Here is a 25,076-nt window from a genome sequence, read left to right on the forward strand (position 1 = left end):
GGCTCCAGGAAAGCTGGGGAGGGACTCTGGATCAGGGAGGGGAGCCATGGGATGAGGGGGAACAGCTTTAAACTGCAAGAGGGGAGATTTAGATGAGATATTGGGAAGAAATTCTTTGCTGTGAGGGTGGTGAGCCCCTGGCCCAGGTTGTCCAGAGAAGGCCAGGTTGGACGGGGCTTGGAGCAACCTGGTCTGGTGGGAGGTGTCCCTGCCCGGGGCAGGGGGGCTGGAACTAGATGATTTTTATGGTCCCTTCCAACGCAAACCATTCTATGATTCTATGACATGATCTTAGTTTAGATGGTCACCAACTTCACGGGAATACATATCTTGCTCTGGGCCATGAACCTGGTAAATCCCTGCAAGCTCTGACCAGCCCTACCCAGAGCAGAGATGGACTTTGAATGTTAAATACATACTTGAATTCACCAACTGCTGCCTGCAAGCGGCATATCATCCTTCCCTAAAATATGCAGGAAAGCCATTAACTCTGTATTTCATGTCTGTTGCCCTTCCTTGCCATCCCCGCTCTCCCATCACGGCACATCTGTGCTCCAGAACTTACATGTTCCTGTTAAAAGTACTATCTTCCCAGCAGCTAGTGAAAAGTCACAGAGCCACAAAAAAGTTACAGCTCAACGATATCCATCCAAGCTGAGTTCAAACACCAGCTCCAAGTGTTTCATACCCCATTGGTTTTAATAGGTTATTCATATTAAAAGTAAGAGATTCAATTAAAAAATCATTAACTATTCCCTAGTTTGCTGCTTTTGCAGAACTATCCAGTCCTTTTTTAATGTAAAACCCTAAACTTCCTCCCAGCAGGCCAAAAGCCGAGTTCATCCCTATCCTCATCCCAGTGGGGACAACAGACCTAACTCTCATTTGCTAATTAGTAGGAGGTTTGGTCTCAGCTCCGTGTTTCACCAAGCTGCCTTCGTGACTTCAGGCAGAGCCACACTGCAGTGTTGAGGACTCCAAGCTGGCTTGGGAAGGCAAAACGGCACTTCTGCGAAAGCGCGGCTGCTTCCAGCACTTGATCTGTGATTTCTGCCTGGTGCGGTGGAGTAATCTACTGCTTAGTCACCTCATCGTACGCTCCATATGCCACGCAGATGAGTATCTTTACCCTCCTCAGCATCTCCTCCCTTATTTCTGAGCTAGCAATCACAGCATTTCTTGGCCTTGCAGGTGTATTGCAGGAATAACAAGGACAACTGCACGAAGCTGTCCACTTACCGTGTAAGGCAAAAAAACTCTTCTGCCTTTTAACATACGGCTTTGTCAGAGAACTGCAAGAGCAGGATCCACCTGACTCGGCACAGGATTCAGTTCCCTAAGCACTGCCACCCTGAACCACTTGAGGTGCCCCAGGAACATCTGGTTAAGTGTCTTGGTTTGAGCGACACAGGATTAATTTCTCTTTCAGCAATTTCACTTTTCACTAAGGTGTCTTCTAATGCTTGGGAACACTGCACTTTTAGAGTACACTAGTGTCTGAATTTCTGAAAATATTTATTTCATATCCAGCTACGGTATGTGGGTTTCAAGGTCTCAGTGTTTCCGAGCTCGCCAGGTGCAGGGATGAGGAGGAGCGAGACCCAGGCACTTGTCCCAAGCTGCCGACAGGGTTATTCCATACCATGAACATCACATTCAATATAAACTAGAAAGTTTGCTGAGGAGTCTTCTCTCTTCCTTGATGTCTGCCATCCTGAGAACTCCTTGCCCTGGTGCTAGAGCCCTGAGCCCTTCCCTTCCTCCCAAAGCCGCAGCGCTCGCAGTGTCCCACATTTGCTGTCCGTGCGGGGAGTGCACGGCTTCTGCTGATGGAATGGGCTGAGTATAGTCCTCGTATATTTTATATTGGCATCAGGATCAATACTGGTTCTTTAGTATTATTGTTGTTAAGTATTTAGTCTTATTCTATTAAATCTGTTTATATTTCAACCTTCAGGTTTCCTTGTTTTCCCGATTTCCCTTCCCGGGTGGGGAGGGGTCATCAGCTGATAGAATAATTGTCTAAACTTGACAGTAAATTGTTGTGGGTGCCTCAAACCATAACATTAAGACAGACACGTATCATACACAGCTCATGGGAACCAGGAAACCTAGGTATTAATATACCTGTATACCTGACTCCCACCATAAATGTATGGACCTACAGCCTACCGAAACCCTCCATGCAGTTGGCTGAGATTTAGTCAATCTGCTCCACAGAGACTAGCAATTTTTTCAATCCTAAAGTAAATTTCTAAGCTATGTCAAATGAAGCACATCCTAAAAACGCCTTTGTCCTTCCTGACTATAGCAGGAGCTTGGGATGACCAGTTCAGTTGCAGGTATGTGTATGGTGGATGCCTGAACGCTGGTGAGAGAGAGGGTCAAGTGTGCAAACATCATGAAAACAAGTTGAAGTTAACGCCAAGTAAACAACATAAGGAAGTGAGCTATGAATGTTTCCCCCTTAATATTTAATCTGCTGAAAGTGGATTATTATATTTGTCACCTATATTAATTCCAGCGAAACTGTCAGAGAAACTCGCATTTCCTGCAGCCACCTGCCATTGAAGGGAGACAAAGCTACAGAATTTCACCTCGATTTCCAGTAATATTCTGGTCTTTTTTTTTTTCTCTCTCATACCTACTGTAGACGATCATCAGCAAATGAATAAAACATACTTTCATGCGAAGGAAACAACATGTGCCAGCTTTGCTGCTGGCCTTCTGTCCACATGACTAGCCCTCCCCTTCTCTAACCCTTCTTCCCACTTCCACCATTAACCCCCCTCTCACAGTCAAAAGGAAGACAAGGCAAATACGGGAGTCGTGATATTTCTTCCCCCCCAGTAACATTCAAAAATGGTCTGGGGTGAGGAAAGGGCGAGTTATATTTCCAGACAATTTAAGAAAATCAGATGCTTTAAAATACGGTTTCTGCTAGAACTGAAAGAATTTAAAAAGCAACAAAAATGAAATAATTTGAAACTATTAAAAGGGAATGGCCAGTTATATCGCGTATAGCTTTTGGAAGTCCCTGCCACGTGGCAAAGTGCTTACCGAGATTCAAAAACTCCTTGGACGACCCATGCAAAGGCAAAGAGAGAGAGCATTGACAGCTTCACGGATCGCGTACTAACACCCCAGAATCACTGTGTGAGCCACCCAAAACGTCCTCAGCTAGGCGATTCTGTAATCATCTGTTAGGAAGGTGAAAGATAGGAACAGCTTGCATAACCTCAAGCATTTATTATTCAACATTCCCTTATTTTCATGCCCTTCGCTAAGATGCCTGACCTCCAGGTTCCCCCACAGGGATGGCAGGGAACAGTGACAGGAATATAAAATGAAAAAAATACCCGTGCTTGCATAATTTGACCCCTGGATGAAATCTGAGAGTGAAATCAGGGAAGTTAAGGATCGTTAACAGAATCTGCCCTGGTTTTTAGGTTATATTTCACCCTTTGGTCATGTCACCTGGCTGCAGACTAAATACCACCTGATATAATAATAAGAAATACAGCTTACTGGGGTTGCGGTTCTTGGTACACACACTGCTTTGTTTCCTATGAAGACTTCAAGAAAGGGAGTTAAAATGCCTACAAAAGAAATCTTCACTTGCTGCACCTTTTGAAGGTTAGCAGAGAACCCTCGAACAACAAGCAGCTAACGACTAGGTACACGCCAGATTTCACTGAGTTGTGCCAGGGATGAATTTGGCCATGTATTTTTCATTTGTACATCCCCCATAAAGTTGAATCATCGGGCAAATTCTGCTTAATCAGAACCTAAGCCAGTACATGCTTAAATCAATGGGAGGCAATCTCGATTTCCAAGGGAGGAAGCAGAATCTAAATCACTTGAGTATCAATTCAGATTCACTTTTCTTTTTTTTTTTTTGTTCTTACAGCAAAATCTACTATGCAAGTGGCTTTAACCCACCCCCGTTACCATCAGTAATAGAGATCCTTAATCCAGCAACCGGCCAAGCACCCACAAGCTCTTTTAAAGCCCTTCGGAAAGCTTAGAGCAATCCTGGGAAGCATCCAATATCATACTGGACTGATACGTAGAACAGCTATTTCAAGCTTTTTTTCCCCTATCTGTTACCATGCCGGATAAAAATGGCATTAACTAATTATTTTAATTGCACTTTTTGTAGTATTTCTCATGGGACCTGGACTGCAGCTGCCTCAGCTTGATCCCATCTGGCTGGGGGATGGGAAACTATTATAAAATGTGTTTTCCACGGAGCGAATAGGACTTTCTGCTGCAGCTGTCTTTATGGAGGTGGGGGAGCTATTGGAAACAGGTGTATCGCACAGAAATGCTCCCTGGTTTGAAACTATCTAATAGACTCCATCAGGAAAACTTCAATCAACTCCACAGGATCAAAACCAGCCGAACTCCCACCCTCCTTTTGTGTGCGCATGGGGGAAACACACAGTGACTACTTTTAAAAGAACAAATATCTTTGCGGGGCTGATGTCCTGAAAAGTTACTTATGGCTTTCCAACACGAATTTATTGTTTCTGAAGGCAAAATATTGCAACTTTTCGGAGCAGTTGTTATCTTGCAGGCGATGAATTATCCGCAACAAGATCAAGATCACTTATGAAAAAATATGCTGTTACAAATGGAGTGAAGGAAAACACCCCCACAGAAACCTGATTAATCAAGTACAATTGGCAGCAAGCACAGAAGAGAGACTGTGTTCTTTAGGAGACATTTTTTAGCGCGGATGAGTTTTTGTTTGGCTCCAAGCGACGTTGTCTTGTTTTCTCTATTCCCATTCCCATTTCAGACCTTGTCAAAGGCTCTGTCGGTACCTCAAACCCCACATGTCCTGACTCATTTTGCTTGGGCTCCAGTCTTTTACGGATGCTTGGTGACAAGTAAGAGGGAAGGTAACTGGGATCTTCTTTGGTTCCAACCAGGCTATCGCTAAAAATCTGCATTTCCCCCTAAAAATCCTGCTTGTGTTAAAGATGAACTACATCAGTATAACAGGCACTGAGCTGGGTATAAGGCATTCCCAGGAGGATTCCCGGGGTCAGACCCCGTTCTCCAGAGCATCCATGATAACATAACCTCCTGAACATGCTACTGGGAACCTCTTTGTGCCCAACTCTTTTGGGGTGGGCTAGACAGTGAAGTTTCCCCCCCTCACAGTTAGAATTTGATAGCCAGAAGTGGGTATCACTCCTTCTCCGTGTCTGACGTTAGGGAGTTAACTTTTTTCCCCCTGTGTTATTTTAGTTCCTTTTCTGAACACATAACAGATGTGCCCAGAGCCCAGAAAAGGAGCTTTGGGAAACATTTCTGTTTTTTCACTAAACAAATTCTGACAAATCGAACATCCAAAGTACAACAGCTCCCTTCCCCTCTCTGACCTCTGCCTCACAGCTTGGGGAGGCTGTCAAAGGCCTTTTCTCCTCCCAGCACGTTTTCCGCATCCGAAGCCTGGTCTGTGCACTGCTTGCATGCTGCCCTGGGGCAACGCAGCATCTCCTGACTCTGGAAGAGGCTAAATTATATAATTTTGGGTACAGAAAGGGTTTTCTTTGACTCTTCTACATCTGCAAAATTGCTTAATGAAAGTGCAGCAACCGGTCTAACGGACTCTAATTAAAAAAAAAAAAATACCACTTTCTGAAACGTTTCCAACTTGCCGTTCCACACTAGATGATCATGGTGTGCCAGGACAGAATGGTTTTTTAATGGCTGAAGATAACAGGATGCTGCGGTATTGCAAGTACTACAACCTGGCCTAAGCTGGTCTTCCCAACAGAAAAAGCAAACCTGTCCTGCTCTCAGCTACTCGTCTTTGCTGTTGCACTGCTCCTTCCCTCGTACAGCATTAATGTTTGCACAGATGCGTCACGACTATCAGAGAGGTAATTCAGTTTAGAATTTAGAATAAACCCAGCAGAAAACAAATTTAAAAGGCTAAGTTTTCACATGGATCAGCCTCCCAGTCCGGATTCGCTGTACAAGCACAGAAACACTCCCAGGAAAGAGGAGAGGGGATGCTACACAGGAGGCACGTGCAGGGAAGCCGGAGATGAAGGGGTGAGAAGAACGGACTCTTTTGGCAGCTGTGCTGGCTGTTGTCAGCGGAAAGTGTTTGCGAAATGATGGCCTGAATAAGTGGTATGTGGCATTTTCAAGAAAGCCCTGCTGAAATCTTTGGACAACATCGTATCACGTCTCTCTCTATTTTTACACAGCACAGGCTGATTTTCCAATAAAACCACTCTGTTCAAGTAGGCAGAAGGATAAAGGCATGTCACACAAGTGGCCAGGACAAAAAAAAAACCTAAGAGCCATGTAGAGATGGGGGATTTTAGCTGCCGGAGAGCTACTGCCTCACTGTGCAACCTTGGGAGAGGCGCTTGACCTCAATTTGCCTTAGCTGGAAAGCTGGTGGGGAGGGACGTGCGGGTGCACAGGCCTGACCGCGTGATGTTGTGGCAGGGCTAGGCTTTGCTGGATGTTGTGTAGCTGCTCGTGGGCAATTATGTACTAAATCACAAAAGTGACGCTAGAAAGCTCCAGGCATCTTCACCAGATTTTGCTGGCCATTAATCCAGCAGAAGGCTGCTAATGGCATGTGATTGCTTTCTTTGTGCTACTGCCATTTAAGGTCACTCTGAAGGACACAAACTCTTCTTTATTTTACAGCAAGAGATTCAGGCAAAATAATAACCATGGGTTTCAGAGAATACGTCCTCAAAATGCCAATAAACTAATGAGATGTGAATTGTATGTTTTAAGTCTACAGCCATGAACTGAAAAGGAATAAACTCTTGAAATGCAAGGCGCTCTGATGATAAATGAAATACCACCTAGTGAAAGCAGATGAAGAATTCATCTGTGGCGCTTCCATAACTAAAAACCTTTAGAACAACCCTCTCTCTGATTATGAATCCCACCCACTGCAAAGCTCTACTGCACTGCAGCTCCTGCGCGTCCACCTGGCATCACTGCACATGGAGAAGTGCACACCATCCACCGGGCAGCTCACAACGTGCCAGTGTGCAGCAGAGATTTTCCATATGAATCAGAGACGGATGCACCAGCACAGGAGAAAGGGCAGCCAGCAGCGTCCTTCACGTCATCCATGCATAGAGAGGACCAGACCTCTCAGCTCCAGCTGGGCAAACTTTCAACACTAGGAGCTGGTATCAAGCTTAAAAGTCTTTCAGTCCAGCCTTTGGATGATGGCTTTTAGTGTGGTTACGTGATGGCCAGCGCTGGCTACGGAGGGCTATTGCGATTTGTAACAACCCTTACGTTACGATTTGTAATAATCCCAGCAAAGATAACAGACACATCATTCATTGCCTGATTTGAAAAGAACTCACACAGCAACATAGAGACACCGACTTTGAGTGTTGCTCAAGTGTTGGCCTGATATCAGAGGGTAACAGCTCTTTCTCAGAGTCCAAAGAGTCAACTACCATGTGCAAAAAGAGCAAAACCAGAGCCAAGCTATTGAGGCAAGGACTCTGCCTCTCTTGACACTTGGGCAGTTCCTTTCAGCCTCAAGGAAAGAGTTAATCTGACTCCGAAAGGCTGGTGAGCATCACCACATGGGTTAGTTAGCAAAGAGATGTAGATTCCCTGCAGCTAAAGACAGTGATGATGAAATCGTGTCACTTGGCATGTGTACCACCACCTGCCTTCCTGTTTGTCCTCAGGAGGGATTACGCTAGAAGCCCAGTATGATCACTCCTGCCTTGCATGAGAAAAACTCTGAGGGAGTAGGTGTAAGAAGTTAGGAAAGTACCTGGAAGTCAGAGGCAGCAGCTAAGCAGCATGAACCAGCCAGACGGAAGAATCCCCCATCCTATGGAACGGCTCCAGTACATTTTAGGAACAACGACTCAGCTCTGCCCAGATCTCTGGGCAAAAACACATTGAAAATACATTTTAAAACACTGAAAAACTGGGGGGGAGGGGGAGGGGTTATTACAGACTAGTGAATGTCCAGAGGGAAAACTAACCAGCTTAATATAGCAAGCGAGTCTCACCATTTAAATCAAATACAATTTTTCATATGGCTTGCAGTCAAAGGAGGATCCAAACGATGTACCGAATCCTACCTTTACAAGTACGTAGGTCAGCATTGTAGTTGGGAGAGAAAAATTTGATTGGAAAAGAGGAGTGAACTCCAATTGAACATTTCAATCCCTGCTGTAAGCATTCCTGATTAACCACAGCTGATGGTTTTAGAACAGTAGGTCTGAGGATTAAAGTATTATGTAGGCTGAAAACTCCACATCACATCTCTAAAATTACTTTGCTTTGTATCATTCAATACTCTGCATGCTCTTAGGAGCAATTCTTAGGTCCCGATTCACTAATGGGAACCTCCACCTCAAATCTAGTTAATGTTTAAGGTTACTCACTCTCTCTCAGAGGCTTTTATAAGAGATTCGGCCTCCAACTCTGCTTTATGACATTTTCTCATTGGTACTCTTCAAATCCTACCTTAATGGTTTCCCTGGGAACCAAGGAATGTCCCACATGTAGATTAAGAAGAACTACAAGCCCTATTTTTTCTTTACATGGATAATTCCTAACACAAAATAGTAACGCAATGTCCATTCATTCAAATATCTTAACTGTAAATAATATACCAGACTATCAGACTCGCTTCTGAGGAAAAAAAAATGCATAAAAATGTACCCAGCTCCTAAAGTTCATGATCCAAATGTCCTCTTTTTACATGCTCAACTTCCAGAGTTCAAGCACAGGACTGCTTTACCTGTGGGACTTCACTCTGTTTAATGCAAATAATAGAAACTAAATTTAAATACACAGAAAGAGGGGGAAAAAAAGCATATTTATTAGAAGTGTCAAATAAGAAGTTTGATTGATGCTCAGTCTTCATAGAATTAATTACATCTACATCTAATTAAGGACACGTATTGTGCTTTTTCTGAACAGAAATTTTAAAAAAATTAAATTCAGCTTCCCTTCTGGAGGAAACATGTGCTGGCTCTTGCTATGGGCCTGCTCAGAACATGTGTGTGGTGTGTAAAACGCAGAACTCATTTGGTCGAATGTTAGCTCTCTCGGTGATAGATCTCTAGAAGAGCTGTTCACCTGACTCCAGCTATAGCCGGCAGATGAAAACAGGCATCTCCAGACATGTTTCATTGCTCTTTAAGGTAGACAGGCAGACAAATCAGTCATTGGGTGTGCTTCTCTCCCCCCACTGGCTACAGAAAGTGCTTAAATGACTAGCTTAGACTAGAGAGCTCGCTTCTTTACAACTAAAACTAAGTGAGATTAATCCCAGTTTGATTCCAATATTACCAAAGACAACGCAGAAACGCCTATTCACATTCTTGAGAGGTGGATAAGGCCTCATTCAGTTCTTTTTGACACTTCTGTAGCTACTTTGATTCCTGCTTAATACCAAAATGAGGCACCATGAATCTACACAATGATGTAAAAGAGTAGAGATATAGATACGTGGTGATAGGAAATACATTGCAGCCTCCTCCATCGCTATGGGCCAGGGTTCAGCTCAGCCGTTCTCTGTCTTTTTAGCCTGGTGGCTGGGCTAAGCTCAGTCTGCTGGTAAATGAAATCCCGTTCCCCTGACCTCCCAGCTGGCTCGATGCCCACAGCACGGATTTATCTGTTGAAAGCTTCGCCCCCAAGCCATGGGCAGGTTAAGGCATCCAGAGATATCATGACTTGCTCAAGACCCTGTAATGTGGAAGTGGCAAAGCCAAGACTACAACACTTAACACGGATCGAACCCAATGTACAGATGACATTTTCACCCATCCAAATCACCTTCTTTCCTTCTTATATCTCTGTTTTCATAGAATTATAGATCATAGAATGGTTTGGGTTGGAAGGGACCTTAAAGATCATCCAGTTCCAAACCCCCTGCCCTGGGCAGGGACACCTCCCACCAGACCAGGTTGCTCCAAGCCCCGGCCAACCTGGCCTTGAACCCCTCCAGGGATGGGGCAGCCACAGCTTCTCTCGGCAACCTGGGCCAGGGGCTCACCACCCTCACAGCAAAGAATTTCTTCCTGAGATCTCATCTAAATCTCCCCTCTTCCAGTTTAAAACTGTTCCCCCTCATCCTATGGCTCCCCTCCCTGATCCAGAGTCCCTCCCCAGCTTTCCTGGAGCCCCTTGAGGGACTGGAAGGTCTCCCCGGAGCCTTCTCTTCTCCAGGCTGAGCCCCACCAATTCTCTCAGCCTGTCTTCATAGGAGAGAATATTGCTTTCATCTTTAAAAAGCACTCTAGTTGTTACTGGTACGGAAAGAAACCAAGAAAACAGGATGCTTTCATCTAAAGGTCATCATTTAATTTAAATGTCATCATTTAAAATTTCATCGTTGCTTAAAAACTCCTGGAAGAAAGGAGGGGTAGCAAGTTGGAGAAGCTTTATGGAATGAATGGTGAACACAGAAGGACAGACTGGGCGCATCAATACTGCTCACATATTGTCTGAATACGTAATGGGAACTAAGGTCAAGGTGACACATCTACTCAGCTCAAATTATGAGATTCCTTGGCTGAACTGGGATTTAAACTCATTCATAGAGTCCAAAACTCATACAATCACAGATTAATTTATGATAGAAGGAACTTTTGGAGGTGTCTAGTCCAACCCGCCACTCAGAGCAAGGCCTACTCTGAAATTGTGAGAGGTTGCTCAGGGCCTTCTCCAGTGAAGTTTTGAGTATCTCCAAGGATGGAGGTTCCACAGTGTCTCCCAGCAGCCTCTTGTAATGTTTGAATGAATGCTCCCAGAAGTCCACTTAATAAATTTGCTTTGAAATGCTACAAAACTTTAGTGATTTGTCTCACAGCAGATTTTCTTTCCTCTCTATCTATCTATATAAGGCTGCCAAAAATTAATCAACAGTGAAAAAAATCATACGAGAAATAGTTTGCTAAATGACTCAGAAAATCTAATGAGTTTAGAGGCCTAGGACCACAAGCAATTCACTTTCACCCCTAACTGAAACTATTATTTTTTTTTCACATAATGAAAAGCACTGCAGGTGGGATTCCTTTACCTAACTAATAACACCTCTCATTCTGTTCTAAGCCTTAAGAGACGTCAAAAGCTTAGATGAAAAGCAGTAGGAGCCATGCCACCTTTCCTGAGCTCAAAATGTTTTGCAAGAAACAATATTCCTGGTTTTCATGTGATTTTAATGGCACTAATAGCTGTGGATTACTCCAACGCATAACATAGCAATATTTTTCTTCATAAAGAATACAAACTCCTTGGAAAATGTATCTATTGAGGGGTGGAGGGAATAGATCTGCACAATATTTTGGATCTGCTCTTTGAAACTGATATTTTTATTATTAGGTGTCTAACTGGAAAGTGTATAAATTTCAGCTGGAGGTCTAGGAAGATACCAATGCTAAGAATATTCCACTGGTTGTAGTCTTGTTTCCAAAAATTAGATGTCCATTGGACTGCAGGATCTTAATATATACACGCTTATCTTTACATCAATAAATACAAACATAGACATCTACTAAAATTGCTTTTCATCTACTAATAGCTGCTTTTCTTTTCAGAACCGGATGTTGCGCTTCATTACTCAAGCAAGGAAAGAATATTGATAGATACGAGCCCCTTTCTAGGATACTGAATAGTATATCAGAATTGACATATTAACAGTAATACAATTTTAAAATTAACTCTAAAATAAATGGGATTGAAAAACAAGAAATTCCTTTAAAAGAGGAGATAACAATAGTTCGGGAACCACAACACACTAAATGCTTGCCAGGATCACATGGAATATAGAGTGCCTCCAACAAAGATGATCACGCACCATTTTTACACGTAAAATCACATATGGGATATTGACAGAAGCAGCAGCAAAACAGAACTGGTAACTGAGCACATCGTTCTCACGTTGCCAGTAAAAACAGGCCAACAGATATTTCTTTGTCAGATCTTGAGTGAGGATGGATATAACTGAGTTCAAACTGGAACTGCTGATTTGCCCAGTGTTATTGGTCCAAAAAGAGGCATTTTGCTAAAACTACACAAGTAGCTAAGAATGCAGAAATACTGTCAGTGTTTAAATTTGTCACACAGAAAGATGCTCTTCTAACTTAGCATTCAAGGGCAAAGACAGTAGGGTGAGATTTCACTTCAGAGGTTGTACTTCTCTTTCTCTTCTTGAAAAAGAGACCTAAAAGTTCCTTGGTGGGTCTACATCCTTGCTGGTAAGACCCAGTGGGATTTTTTAGTAAGCTATTTCTCTTGCACCAATTACAGCTGATTTTCCTAACGGAGACTGTAATGACAGTTATAAGCAATACATTTAAGTATTTTACAACAATCCTTTTCACATCTTAATGCTGAAATAGTAAGAATCATGCCCTTGAGAGTTTTGTAAAGCAAATACATCCTAATTCTTTGGGGAATCATTGGAAAGTTGATAAATGAATGCTAAGGGTTATAACTGATGATGATGAGCAAATGCAATAAAAAGTCATTTTCTTGGTCTGTGACCCTGAGTCCCGTCAGATCAATTCACCTGACCTGCAACACCTCCTCTGGCACCCTCTTTCCCAGTGATGAACTGTTGATTGCATCTCTACTCTGTCACTCTCAGTGACCTAATAAGCCTCCCGTATCCCAATTTAAAAAAAATACTTTCCAAGTAAACGCTGGTCTGAAAAGGAGCTAGAGGTAAAATTAGCAAGCTGACACTCCCAGAATTCAATAAAAAGGGGTTATTCTAATTAAATCCTATACCAATACTGTCTATGGTACCAAAGCTGTACTGATCCAATTGCCAAAGCTCTAGACAGTTAAACTTGAGCTCTAAAGGTTATCTGTCAACTTTACAACAATTTAAGGTTGTCCCTTCCTTCATGCGTGGCCCCCCAGGTATCACCCAGAGTATACCATGCCTATGGGTCAGAGAATGAACGGCTGAACTATTTAATGAGACAGATCATTTTCCATTCTTCCAGGTTTCCTTTCCTATGTAAATCCCGGAGTTCAGCGATTCCTGGCTGCATTTCCTCCGTCACATTCGGTGATTGACTAGCAAATATCACACAACTTTTTAAAGAAAACTCCCTGGATCTTGGGCAACTTACTATTTTCAAAGTGTTTCAATATCCTTTGAGAGAAAATGCTATATAAATGCAAATACTAACAACTCCCATTTTCTCTCTTTCCCCGACAGGAAAACACTGCTGGTTTTCAGTACTTTAGAAATACACACTTCTGCCTGAAATATGAAGTGAACTTCTAAAAATAAGTTAATATTACAGTAAATAGAATAACAGCCAAGAATAAAATCACTCTGCAAAAGCAGAGATTTAGATCTGGAGGAAACCAACGCTGGTGGTCAAAGAAACCTGTAGTCTTTAAATATCTTAGTCAAAAATGGTTGCAATCTTTCAAAAACACGATGCATTCACATATTCACGTGCTTCAGAAAGCTTAGAATTGTTCTAGAAACAAGTTTAGGTGCTTCTGTACATTCATCCTAAACCAAGCTTATTTTGGCCCTGTGCATTACAAAATTTGGATAATTTTTGAGCAAAAAATCAAGTTGTTTGGCTACTGTTAATTTAAAATGCTACACCTAATTACTCCATCAAATACCTCATTCTGCTATATCGGTGAAAAAGTCTTTCAAGAACTTTTGAGTTACGCCCAGAGGCAGGGTGCAAAGCAGTGCTGAGCACAGGGCCGAACGGGCGGCTGGGGAGTCATTTAGGTCTTCAAGGCAAAGCTGCAATCGGACATGGGCGATGCATCATCCCTCTGTAATGCAATGAATTGCAGCTACTGTAACCTGTGTTTGTGGCTTCTGCATTCCTGCAGGAATAGCCAAGTATTTTTTTTTTTTCCTCGCCCATGAAACAAGCTCAAAATGAAACAAGCTGCATTTTCTCTATTGGAATTTATCCTGGAAGTCCTGGTCCAGCATTTTTTGAATTCTTGGTTTTTTATCTTTTTCTCTTTTCTGTGATGTTTCAGCACTCTTAAAAACCTTGCATGTAATTAGAGCGTGTAATGTCAGAGAGGTGCCATGCTGCTAGCAGCCTCCCCTGGATGTGATGGAAAGATTCATTATTGCAATCTGTCAACATATTGGTGGATAGTGGATACTAGATCCTAGATAAGAGATTTACTTGGAAACAGGAAATAAGATCTTAAATCTCTTTCTTCAAGGGCGGAGCCACGGTCACATTTGTAGGGTCAGATGCTAAGATACAGGTTCCTTTCTTTACCCATTTCCATCCACACACTGGATGATTTGCTCTGTTACTTAGTTTAATGGGGTCCCGTAGGACCTGCAGCCTCAGCAAATGCCCTGATCTCTCATCCCTGAAGCTCATCTGTGTGCTCAAAATAATATTCGTTTCGTTAACTTGGCAGCATCTGCACAGTGCTCAAATACTATTTAGGTAGCACAAGAAAAAACACGCTGCAACCCCAGAGAAGTCAAGTTGAGGCAAATCATATCTGAGCAGATTTAATTTGACTTCTGATTTGTTTACACTTCACCACACAGTCAGTTTCCATTACGATCCCTCTTTTTTTCCTACTTCTATCATTCCACGCCATTCTCTTAACATATGAAACTATTATGAGAGTTAGTTAAATACTCCAAGATTTTTTTTTGGCAATTATGTTCAGTGCAGGTGTTAACAGCTTGCTAACACATCTAAGGGAAACAATCTAAAGCACACATGAAGTTCAGCAGCTAATTGCAAGTGATGTATTGCTTGCAGTCCCCCCTCCCATAACATGCATGCCTCTTACAGATGTTCCATGCCTGTCTCTGAACTCTCATTTTCTTCGATACAAATGTATTTTCCTTTAAAAAAAGAAAATAAATTACCATTTGAAAACAAGTTCTGTTGTGTTCGAAGCTGATTCACAATTTTTTAAAAAGCTTTTGGGTTAATGCAAATCACTAAGGAGCTAGATTTCCTGTAAAGGTTTGCACAAATGTATCGGAAACGTGCTGTAGGGAGAACAGCACATACCAGCTGCAAGAAATCCAGCCAGATCAGGAGCACAGCAGCAACCAGACGTTTTCCAATCAAATTGCCCCTTATTTTACTGCGATTACTTATTTACCTTCTACACGTGCTGTGGCTGCCCTCCTATTATGCCAGATTGCCCCTTGCTCTCCGTTTCTCCTCCACTGCCACTCATGGACTCCTGCTTCTTTCGCTCTTTGAATCGCGGGCTGTCCCCCTCTTTCGCCTCCCCTAAGCGTTGAGCCAGGTCCAGCCTTCACCTCTGCATCACAGACAGCTTCCACCAATGCTGGGTTTCAATTTCCTCCTGATGACAAATTTCAGCCCAGCCCACCAAACCCACCCCCTGCCTCAGCTCTTGCATCACGAGCTGGAAAGCCCTCCTATGCTCAAGACTTTGTAAGGGATATTTGCAGGGAAGCAGCAGTTTTATTCCCTCCGTCCTTTACATCCTGTTTCTTTTGCAGCTTTTCTCTCTTACGTGACAAAAAGCAGCTGTTTGTGTCGGGGGAAGCCTCTTTCTTGAGATAAATCCTTGCCTTTGCTGGAAACAGCTTTTTCAGTTGCTCCAGTGGCACTGAAATCCCCTGGAGTCAATAAAACTTCTCTAAGGAGCGTTTCTACTATCAAGCTTTGGGTTTGTATCTAAAAGAAGCGTTTAGACTGCCTTTGAAGAGGTTTATTTCTCTTAAAATATGAACACAATTCTAAATCAATGCAACTTTTTATAGGTATGACTCCTGAAAAGCAAAGGAAAAAAAAAAAAAAAAAAAAGGGCAGAACACTTCTTTCCTGTGTAATTTTGAGTTAAATGCCGAATCTACAAATTAATCCTGCAAACTGTCTCATGAGTAACTCGACTCAAACACTGACCTGTTTGAGGCCACTGACGCGAGTACAGCGGTAACAAAAAATAGGTTAAAATTTGCAGAATATGGGCTATTAGATCAATAGCTAATTGAGGACAGGACTGCCTGCTGCTGTTTGTTTAACACGCAGCACAAAGCAGCTTTCTGCTCCCGCTAAAAGCCTCCAGGTAGATCTCCAGTAAGACTGAACAATAACAACAGATTGCTGATGACATCTGGAGCAATGTCCCTGCCTTATCAACTCTCCGTCACGTTTTACACCTCAAATCAGGTCTGAAGTTTTAAAGCTGGATAAATGTGCAAGCTTGGTTGGATACACTCACGCAGATGAGGTAATGTGCAAGACGTTACACTGCAGGACTTCTCTATTTCTGCTACAATTTCCCATCTCTGTAATTCTGTCATAACTTAGTTTACTTGACATTTCCACTTAGAAAGTGCTTTCCCCAAGCTCTGGGCAACGCATTCCGTTTAAAAGACACCACCACTAAATCTGGACTTTAACACAGTGAAATTCATGGCCGTGTCATGCTCCAAATTTCCCACTAGTAGACTAGAACTCCCAAACCAGATACATTTGCAGGATTCCCTGGGAGAAAAGGGAATAGGAGGGATAAAATGTTCCTCTGCCACCCAAGTATGGAGAAGAATCAGTGGTCATAAGGAGCTCGCAGCACCCTTGGCTCCACCATAAACTCACCTCAGAGCCCTACAGTTTATGGGACCATTTCTCAAAACTTCTCATGAAAGAGTTGGGTTTTTATCCGAATTGTGAAGGTTTGCTATACATGTTTCTTCCTGTGCTTTTACTCCTTACTGCATTTACACTTACAGAAATACGACTTCATCCTTTATTTACCACCACCATCACCACCATATAACAGGAGGCCAGCAGGAGTTGGGCAAAAAGGATTACGAACTCCTTAAGGTGACATTTCTGAATTTTTCAGAATTTTGTGTCCTCCCACAGAAAAGGCAGTAAAAAGGAAAGGGAGAACACTCTTTTATCAGATCCTGAGATCAAGGAGAAATTGCAAGTTCAGCTTAAGTATCTCAAGAGTGATTATTCACAGACAGATATCCCTCAAAAAAATCAAAGTAGATTAAAAGACATCAAGGTTAAAAATGCTGTAAAGGTGCATGCACAGGCTACTGAAGAGATCTGCTGCTTAAGAGCAGGGAAAAGATGAAGTCCTACTGCTTCCAAGGGATATTGTTATCAATATAGCAGTGTCCACTGTTACCATTTGAAAACCTTGCTACCTGCTTTTCCTTTGGTTGTGGAGCAGTATTCTAATCAAAGAGAAAAACATTAAACTATAAATCACAATAAAATTAAAAACTCAGCAGATGGAAAGTAGTAATAGAGCATGCACTTGCCGGGAAAGCAAGATGCTGCTGCCATTTTGCTATTAATGTCACAAGTGACGTTCCCATAAATGTTTCCAACTCTGCTCTGCTCAACATTTCTGAAGTACGAGAAAGTATTTTGTCTAGGACACAGCAACGATGATGATGATGTCCAGTTCTTTCAACCAATATATACCGGTGTCAACAACAGCACTGCAGCAGGGCAGAGAAACAATCTGATGAATGCTCTGCGTGCCACTGCCAAGTCACACCATTTGCTGCCTGGAAGCGCACATCAGACTCCACTTTGTAACAGAATCTGCAATATTTGTTTTGCATCTAGTGCACATGAGTTCAAGTTAGTTCGCATTACTTTGCATTTTCAACTTCTGGGGGCAAGAAGGAGCTAAGGCAAAGCAAGGGAAGAAAGGGAAAGGAAGAGGGGAGAAAGGGGAACAGCTACTGTTAGGAACATAGCGAGCAACTCAGTATTTCAGCCCTGTAACTTATAGCTGTACTACAACCACACCGCAAAGCTGGCAGATGACAGCCTTGCCCAAATACGTGTCCACAACTTCCTTTCAGCCACGCTGGCTAACACGGCTCCAAGTTGCTAACCGTTTGGACGCCACAGTGCAGAAAGCCTGTGCTGTACAAGCACCCTCAGTGGTATACGTGCAGGGAACTTTGTAAGGGGTTAGTTTTGCTCTAAGGGATTTTGAGCAGACAGAAACCAGAGAGGTCAAAAGCCTAATGGGATTTTTAAAAAGGATTGGACGATGCAGATACCCACAGTTACATTAGAGGTAATAATGATGTGTTTTAGGAGACATAAAAACCCTTCCAGCTTCAGAATAGAAACCAGCCATTAAACTGCTTATGATTACAGACAAACTTCCCTGCACGGGCTTCTCATTTCAAAACTGCCAAGTGCCTGAGATTTATGCCTTTTTCCTCAGAAGCCGCAAGCAACAGCCTCACTCAGAAACCATATCGTATGCTGACTTGATACTGAAAGATGACACTGAGACAAATATAGCTACCACTACTTTTTGCTATAGTCTCTGATTACACATGTATCTGAGGCATTTCACTGGATTCCACACAAATGAAGGCCCTGGAGATGTGAAGCGCTCTGTGTAGTCCTGGACGTGCCTGGCCAAGCACAGGAGAGCAGGATGATAGGAACTCAGGTTTGGTTAACGCTGCTGCAGCTTCATGCCCTGAAGAGTGCACTGAGAAACTTAAACAATAAATAATAAATTCTGAAATGCAATACTTCCCACGCAGTCACCTCCAAGGCTAGGAAGGAAGTCTTGAGACCAAGCCAACTGCAGCTTAGCGTTACTGTAGGGGCACAAAAACTGGCTGAGGACCAGCACTGTTTTTCTTTGGAGCAGCTACTGCTTAAGATGGGAAGAGATCCCTTCTCCTGGAATTTCAGCATCCTAAAGTCTCCATTAAGGCCGTTGAAATCCAAGCCTCTGTAACCTCTTCCACATTTTAAAGGTGGTTCGGACAATTAGTGAGGAAATTTCTCATACCTCTTCTCTGTTTCTTCTGGGGTTCTCTCTGAAGTGGGACTTGATCTAATAGGTAGTTTTGAAGATGGAGGAGCACTCTATTCCTAGGCACAAACAGAACAGTTGAATATATATTAGAACAAACATATTTGCCGGAGAATACAAGAGAAGGAAAATTCACAGTCAGAGCTGGAACATTATTGCACCATATGCTTTCCAACAGCCAAGCACAACAGGGTCCCTCCACAATCCTTGCCCTACTGCACCCTGTTGATTTCCACCTGGAATGGCATATGGCAGTGCCTAAGAAATAAATTCTTCTTTTTGTCTTTTTTTTTTTTTTTTCTGATGTTAATGTAATTTCCCAGCTTTAAAGGAACATTTGATTATGAAACACGCTCAGGCCAAGGATTAAAAGAAGTTCCTATCTGTTCCCGCTAATGACAGAAACAGGTCCATTGACCTGTTGGCATTATGACCAAATAAAAACTTGAAAGAATGCTTGGAGCTTGGATACTACTTTGTCTCATGCATCACTGACAAAATTCTCTGCTCTGCAGAAACCTGATGCCTCACGGTTATGTCAGAGTCCTATTTTATTTATTGTACTAAAGAGTACCAAATTTTATTATTCAGCTCCCAGAGAGCACTAGGGGAGAGAGACATTATAAAAATCATCCCTCTGCTTGTAAAATGAAAAATACTGCTTTGTAAAGAACTGACCATGAAGAAATGTTCAGCATCACAACAGACACTTTTACCCCTGATTACAGTCAGTTTTTATAATGCCATTTTTTACTATGCACACATTTATCATTACAGTAAACTGCTCATCGCTGATGCTAGGTGAGGGAAGAAGTTATGTTAGAAGATGGGAGTCCCTGGAAGAATGAAAGGCTACACAAAAAGCTCTTATGACTATCCTATCATCACTCAGATAAGAAGAAAAATTTAACAGTGGTGTTATTGTAGCAGTAATGCTTTTCACCTCCCCACAGTAGCTCTAAGACAGTTATCTTCTGCTTGAAGAAGGCTATATTGAGTTACCTTTTCCAAAAAAAACGTTCATAAAGGTGATTATTACAAGCCTCACCATAGTTGTGGTAAGAGAGGAAGATGGTGAAACTCTGGATTTGCTTCATGAGCCCAGATTAATATGACCATTGTGGCGGGTTGTTCCCATCCCCTTTAGTGAGGGTGCACTTCCTCTGGCCGTCTCACACTGTGCCTTGGGCCTGTGATATCCATTGCCTCAAAGGGGCACATCTACTTTGGCAGGCCGTAGCCAGAGATAAAGTTTGAATGCCCCAGGCAGCTGATCCAAATGGGCTTCAAAGTGTCAACTCCTCCATCCCAGACCTGAAAGTGATCACAGTGGTTTTACCATTGAAGGAACCCGGCTGCTGGGTCTGGCTCAAGCTGGGAGCCTTCTTCTTAATCTGTTCGCTTCCTGAGTAATAAAGATACAGAGATTCCTTAAAGACTTCAAACCCTCTACACGTGGGTTCACTGGGACTGCTCGTTCCCGATAGAGCTTCTTCAAATTGCGTTTACTTCCGCATTGGCTTTGCTCAGGGCAGACTTATTGCATTGCCACTTGGCCTACGCCATTCTTTTCAATCAATTACACAACATATCCTGCTCCCAGATAAAAAAAATGTGACCTTTTCAGTGCAATTTGGCAGATGTTCTCAATGTAGCAAAGTTACCAGAAAGCTGAGTGGTAGCCCTTATTTAATTCATCGCAGAAAATCCGCCTGCCTTCTACCTGAAGCAGAAAAACATTCTTTGTACTTTCCCTTCCTCTTCATTCTGTTTTACAACCAGAATTGAATGAACACAACAACTAAACTTTCTTGAATCTTTGATAAAACATAGCTACTTCTCCATCCATACCACCATATTTAATATTATACTTTAAAACAATCATACTTAATTATAAGAAGCATTATAATAATAAATTAGGATAAGGTAGGGAAGCATTATTAATTTCATTCACAAGCACAGATCTCGTGGCAAAGAGACTGTGTAATTTATGAGACCAACCCTCAACTCTAAATGAACTTGGTTCAGTTACGTTCTTGCTCATTTGGGGTGGGTAGACAAGCAAGCATGTTTCGCTAGCACAAATGATCACACAATCCATTTCAAATTTACACTGGTCTTTGCAAAATGCTCATTTTTACAGCTTGGGTTTTCAAAAAATAGTCATTTGGGGCCAAATATTTCAAACCAATGACAACAGCAATCTCACTGATTTACGGAGAAAGGAATAAAGGCAACACAGAGACGGTACTTTTGAAACAAGTCATAGGTGCTGCTTTTATGTGTTACTATCAATACTGGATATTCTTGCAAACCACCCAGTGAAGGAGCAGAAATTATATCATGTGGCATATTCTACTAGTCATTCAGTCACAACAAATCACAGGCGATCAAAAAGCTGAAATGCCTTCCTGAAGTGCCTGTCTCTCCTCATTGCTAAGTAAGGCCTCCAATGTAGATCTCTCTGTTAAATGCCTAATATTTTGTGAGATGGACCCAAGGCATGCCCAAAGTGCAGGCAAAATCTGAAGAGATTGCTTGACTATAGCCAATGCATAATATAAAAAAAAAAAAAAAATAGCTAAAGAACTCATCAGCTTTCTGATTAATAGCTTAAAGGAATTGCACGCTGTTAAGAAAACGCCTATGAGGAAAAGAAAAGTTAAAGTCACACTTAACACATAACTATATACCCTTGGTTATCTGAATCTCAAGATGAATTTTAGTCAAAGGTTCAAACCCCCAGGCTGCTTGAGAAGAGAGGTTACAAAGTTAAAAAAAAAAACTATGGCAACAGATTAAGGCAACTTTCAGCTTTAAAAGCAGGGCTGCCCTGGAAAATCCCAAAAGTTTATAGTGAATTTATTCATTGCCCTTCAAAAATTATTATACCGTACAGCTTCAACTTACAACTCATAGGATTTTCTTTTCAGAGTCCCGAAAAGCAACACAAAGTTTAGATTTTTTTCTGCTCTTTACAAGGTTTACTGGCATCACTTTCACAGATTTTCTAACACTGTATTGGTCAGGTACCTTTTTGCTGCCATAAGCACGTCCATCACAGGCTTTTATTCATATAGAAATATTGTAATGCAGAAAATCCGTAGTGGTATTTTGGGGTAAATGGTCTGCAGCTTGCTTGACGAAAAATTTGCAGGACTGGTCCCTGCTATTGATCGAAAAATTATGCAAATGATCTGTTATAAAGAAACAGTTGCCTCATCAGACATCTTATATCAGCAAAAGCTTTTCTTGTAGAGTCACTTAGTAATAAAGCTGCATTTTTTTTTTCTTCTCACGCATCATTACTAGAAATCAGATCCAAATAGTTAATTGACTAAAACATGAATAAACATGCTGTCTTCAGAGGATCCCCTCAGAGGTGGTAATGGTAGGTTTAGAGAAGTGTAAGCGGTAAATAAAACAAATAGGCTACAGATCAATCCCAGTTAACTGCAGTGTCTTAACTGGCACTGTTTAACATCTTTATCGGCGACACGGACAGTGGGATCGAGTGCACCCTCAGGATGACACCAAGCTGTGTGGCTCATCCAGCTCTGGGGCCCCCAACATAAGAAGGACATGGACCTGTTGGAGTGGGTCCATAGGAGGCCACCAAGATGCTCCAAGGGCTGGAGCCCCTCTGCTGGGAGGACAGGCTGAGAGAGCTGGGGGGGTTCAGCCTGGAGAAGAGAAGGCTCCGGGGAGACCTTCCAGCCCCTTCCAGTCCCTAAAGGGGCTCCAGGAAAGCTGGGGAGGGACTCTGGATCAGGGAGGGGAGCCATAGAACGAGGGGGAATGGTTTTAAACTGGAAGAGGGGAGATTTAGATGAGATATCAGGAAGAAAGTCTTTGCTGTGAGGGTGGTGAGCCCCTGGCCCAGGTTGCCCAGAGAAGCTGTGGCTGCCCCATCCCTGGAGGTGTTCAAGGCCAGGTTGGACGGGGCTTGGAGCAACCTGGTCTAGTGGGAGGTGTCCCTGCCCATGGGAGAGGTGGTGGAACTAGATGATCTTTAAGGTCCCTTCCAATTCAAACCATTCTACAATTCTATGATCAGTACTAATACTGCAAACGAGAAAACATTTTAGTCAATCCATTTGAACAAGACACAATTAAGACCCTGGATTTACAGAACAAGCTAAGTTGCTGGCTAAGGTGTTGCCATTCTTATCCAAGAAGGGTTCAAATTTGAATTGTTCTGGGGAAAATCCTATATACAAGCAGGCGAAGGCAGACTTGCGCTCTTCAGGCAACACCAGTGTAAAAGCTATATAGTAATGATAACTGAGTGCCACCCCTGAGTCAACACAGTCCCTGAGAAAAGACAGACATTACTGGCTCAAAACCAGACCAAACGGGCTACCTGGCTTTCACGTCAGAGCTGTCTTCTGCATGGCTAACTTGGATGACAGCAGAGGTGGTTCTCCCTGCCTACACAAGTCCATGTACAAATAATCTTTGATAACGCCCATCCTCTAAACAACTGAATGTTATCAAAATTAATTTTTATAGAAAATAGGACCATGCGGCTCAGTTACAGCCAAGGAAAACCAAGTACTCCATGCACTGGAAAGCAAGCCAAATCTATCTGAATCGAATAGAAAGCAGAATCCGGAACTACATAGGAAAAACCTATGCATGTGTATGAAAAAGGGCGGATCCAGAGCAAAACAGGGCAAGCGAAAATGGATTAAAAGCTCTAATAAACACTGAGAGCAGGAAATGGCTCCTCCTGTCCCATCACGGCTTCTCCTGACCAACAAGTTTTAACTAGCAAAACAATCTTTTTCCTCTTCCAATACATCTTTCTGAATAAGGACTCTGGCTTTTTGTACCCTTGATACAACAGTGAAGCAATACTGGGTACAGTTTGGACCAACGTCTTTTCATGAAGCCTCAGCTATGCTTTTACAAACCTCTCGTTTCCAAGTTTTTCAAACTTCCAAAATTTTCTACTGTCTACTTTTCCTTACACTGCTGTAAACACAGAATAATTAATCACTTACATGAAATCATTTTAGATTCTCCTAGGCTGTATCACAGCATATGAAAAAAATTCAAGTGAGTGAAGAAGGCAGGTACAAAAATAATATATCACTTCGATTTCACTTATGCCCTTAAAATGTGTGCTGAATGGCACAGAGCCCTTGGGCTGAGCTATTTCTATAGGCACAGCTTTCTTCAGGCAAAATTTAGTTGGCTCTATTGATTGATTTTAGTGAATTTACAACCAGAATGGGTGTACACCACTCTCCATACCCATGGCTGAAGGTAACGCTGTGGAAGAGAGAATAAGGACAGTAATTGCTCCCGAAATACAGAAGAAGGTTGTGCTCCAAGTAAAGAAAATGTAGGAAGAGGAATGGTTAGCACCTGTAATAAGATTTTTGTAGGTAGTGTACAGGCTGAAAGATACTTGGCGTAAAAGTAGCTATTTTTAAATGGAAAGGAGGTCGTGTAAAGAACAAAATGCCCATAGAGATGGCAAGCCAGTAAACACTGAGGGTTTTTTTTCAGGGAGCCTGTTAATTTGGAAACCGTTCAACAGTTTTGTAAGGTTTGTTTTCCTGCACAGATTGGCATAAATTGGAATGCAATAAAAGACAGAGAAAAATAAAGTTAATTTCAATGATATTTATAGGATCATGGCTGAGCACCAGCAGTAGAAAACAGTCCTAAAATTTTGTGTGCGCATGCACGCAGGCACAAGGAAAAGGTTTTGTAACCAGCCATCAGGTCTTCAAAAAGAACTCTCCATGTTGACAGAGAACTGTGCACAGGGCTGAACCTCAGCCTGCGGAAGAAGTCCATACGAGTGCTGCCCAGCCCTTCAGAACAAAACAGCGCTGCTTTTCCTCTGGTGTAACACAACAAGCTTGATGAAAGGAAGCTATCCGATACCTGCTTCACAACCCCTGGAAGACATGCTGGAAGAAAAATGAGCCTTTGGGTAGAAAAAGCTTGCCAGCAAAATATTTGGTGGACACTTCCTCTTGTTTGGGGAAAAGAGATGAGTAAAACAGCACATGCAAAGTCACAGGGGCTAATAGGCCAGAAGCTCTCAGCCTTTTTCTTTCTTGGCTGAGTAAAGGACTTTGGCCAAATAGATCATTTTGTTTCTAATACAGCCTATTCAATGCGAAGTTGCTAAGCATCTGGCCAGAGGAGGTCTGGAGCTCTCGGATCTGGCATTTCCTCTGTTATAGTATCACTTTGAGGAGTGTGGCGTAACTAATACCTGCTCTTTGATAAAACGAGTA

At 42.4% G+C, this 25,076-nt stretch overlaps 1 protein-coding gene across 3 annotated transcripts in view; it reads right to left on the reverse strand.

Annotated features, from left to right (window-relative positions):
* LOC128902976 (alpha-2,8-sialyltransferase 8E) overlaps positions 1-15,270 on the reverse strand; it is a 75,688-nt gene extending 60,418 nt beyond the window's left edge. For 2 of the 3 annotated variants that reach the window (XM_054186782.1, XM_054186779.1), the window contains exon 1: positions 15,127-15,270. The gene's annotated coding sequence lies outside the window, so the exon portion shown is untranslated. Of the gene's footprint in view, positions 1-14,805; positions 14,847-15,126 lie in introns of those variants that run through there. The other variant, XM_054186781.1, reaches the window with a different exon arrangement.
* Between the last annotated feature and the right edge of the window lie 9,806 nt (positions 15,271-25,076).

The sequence above is a fragment of the Rissa tridactyla genome, chromosome Z (genome assembly GCF_028500815.1).
Source record: "Rissa tridactyla isolate bRisTri1 chromosome Z, bRisTri1.patW.cur.20221130, whole genome shotgun sequence".
In the NCBI taxonomy this organism is placed as follows: domain Eukaryota; kingdom Metazoa; phylum Chordata; class Aves; order Charadriiformes; family Laridae; genus Rissa; species Rissa tridactyla.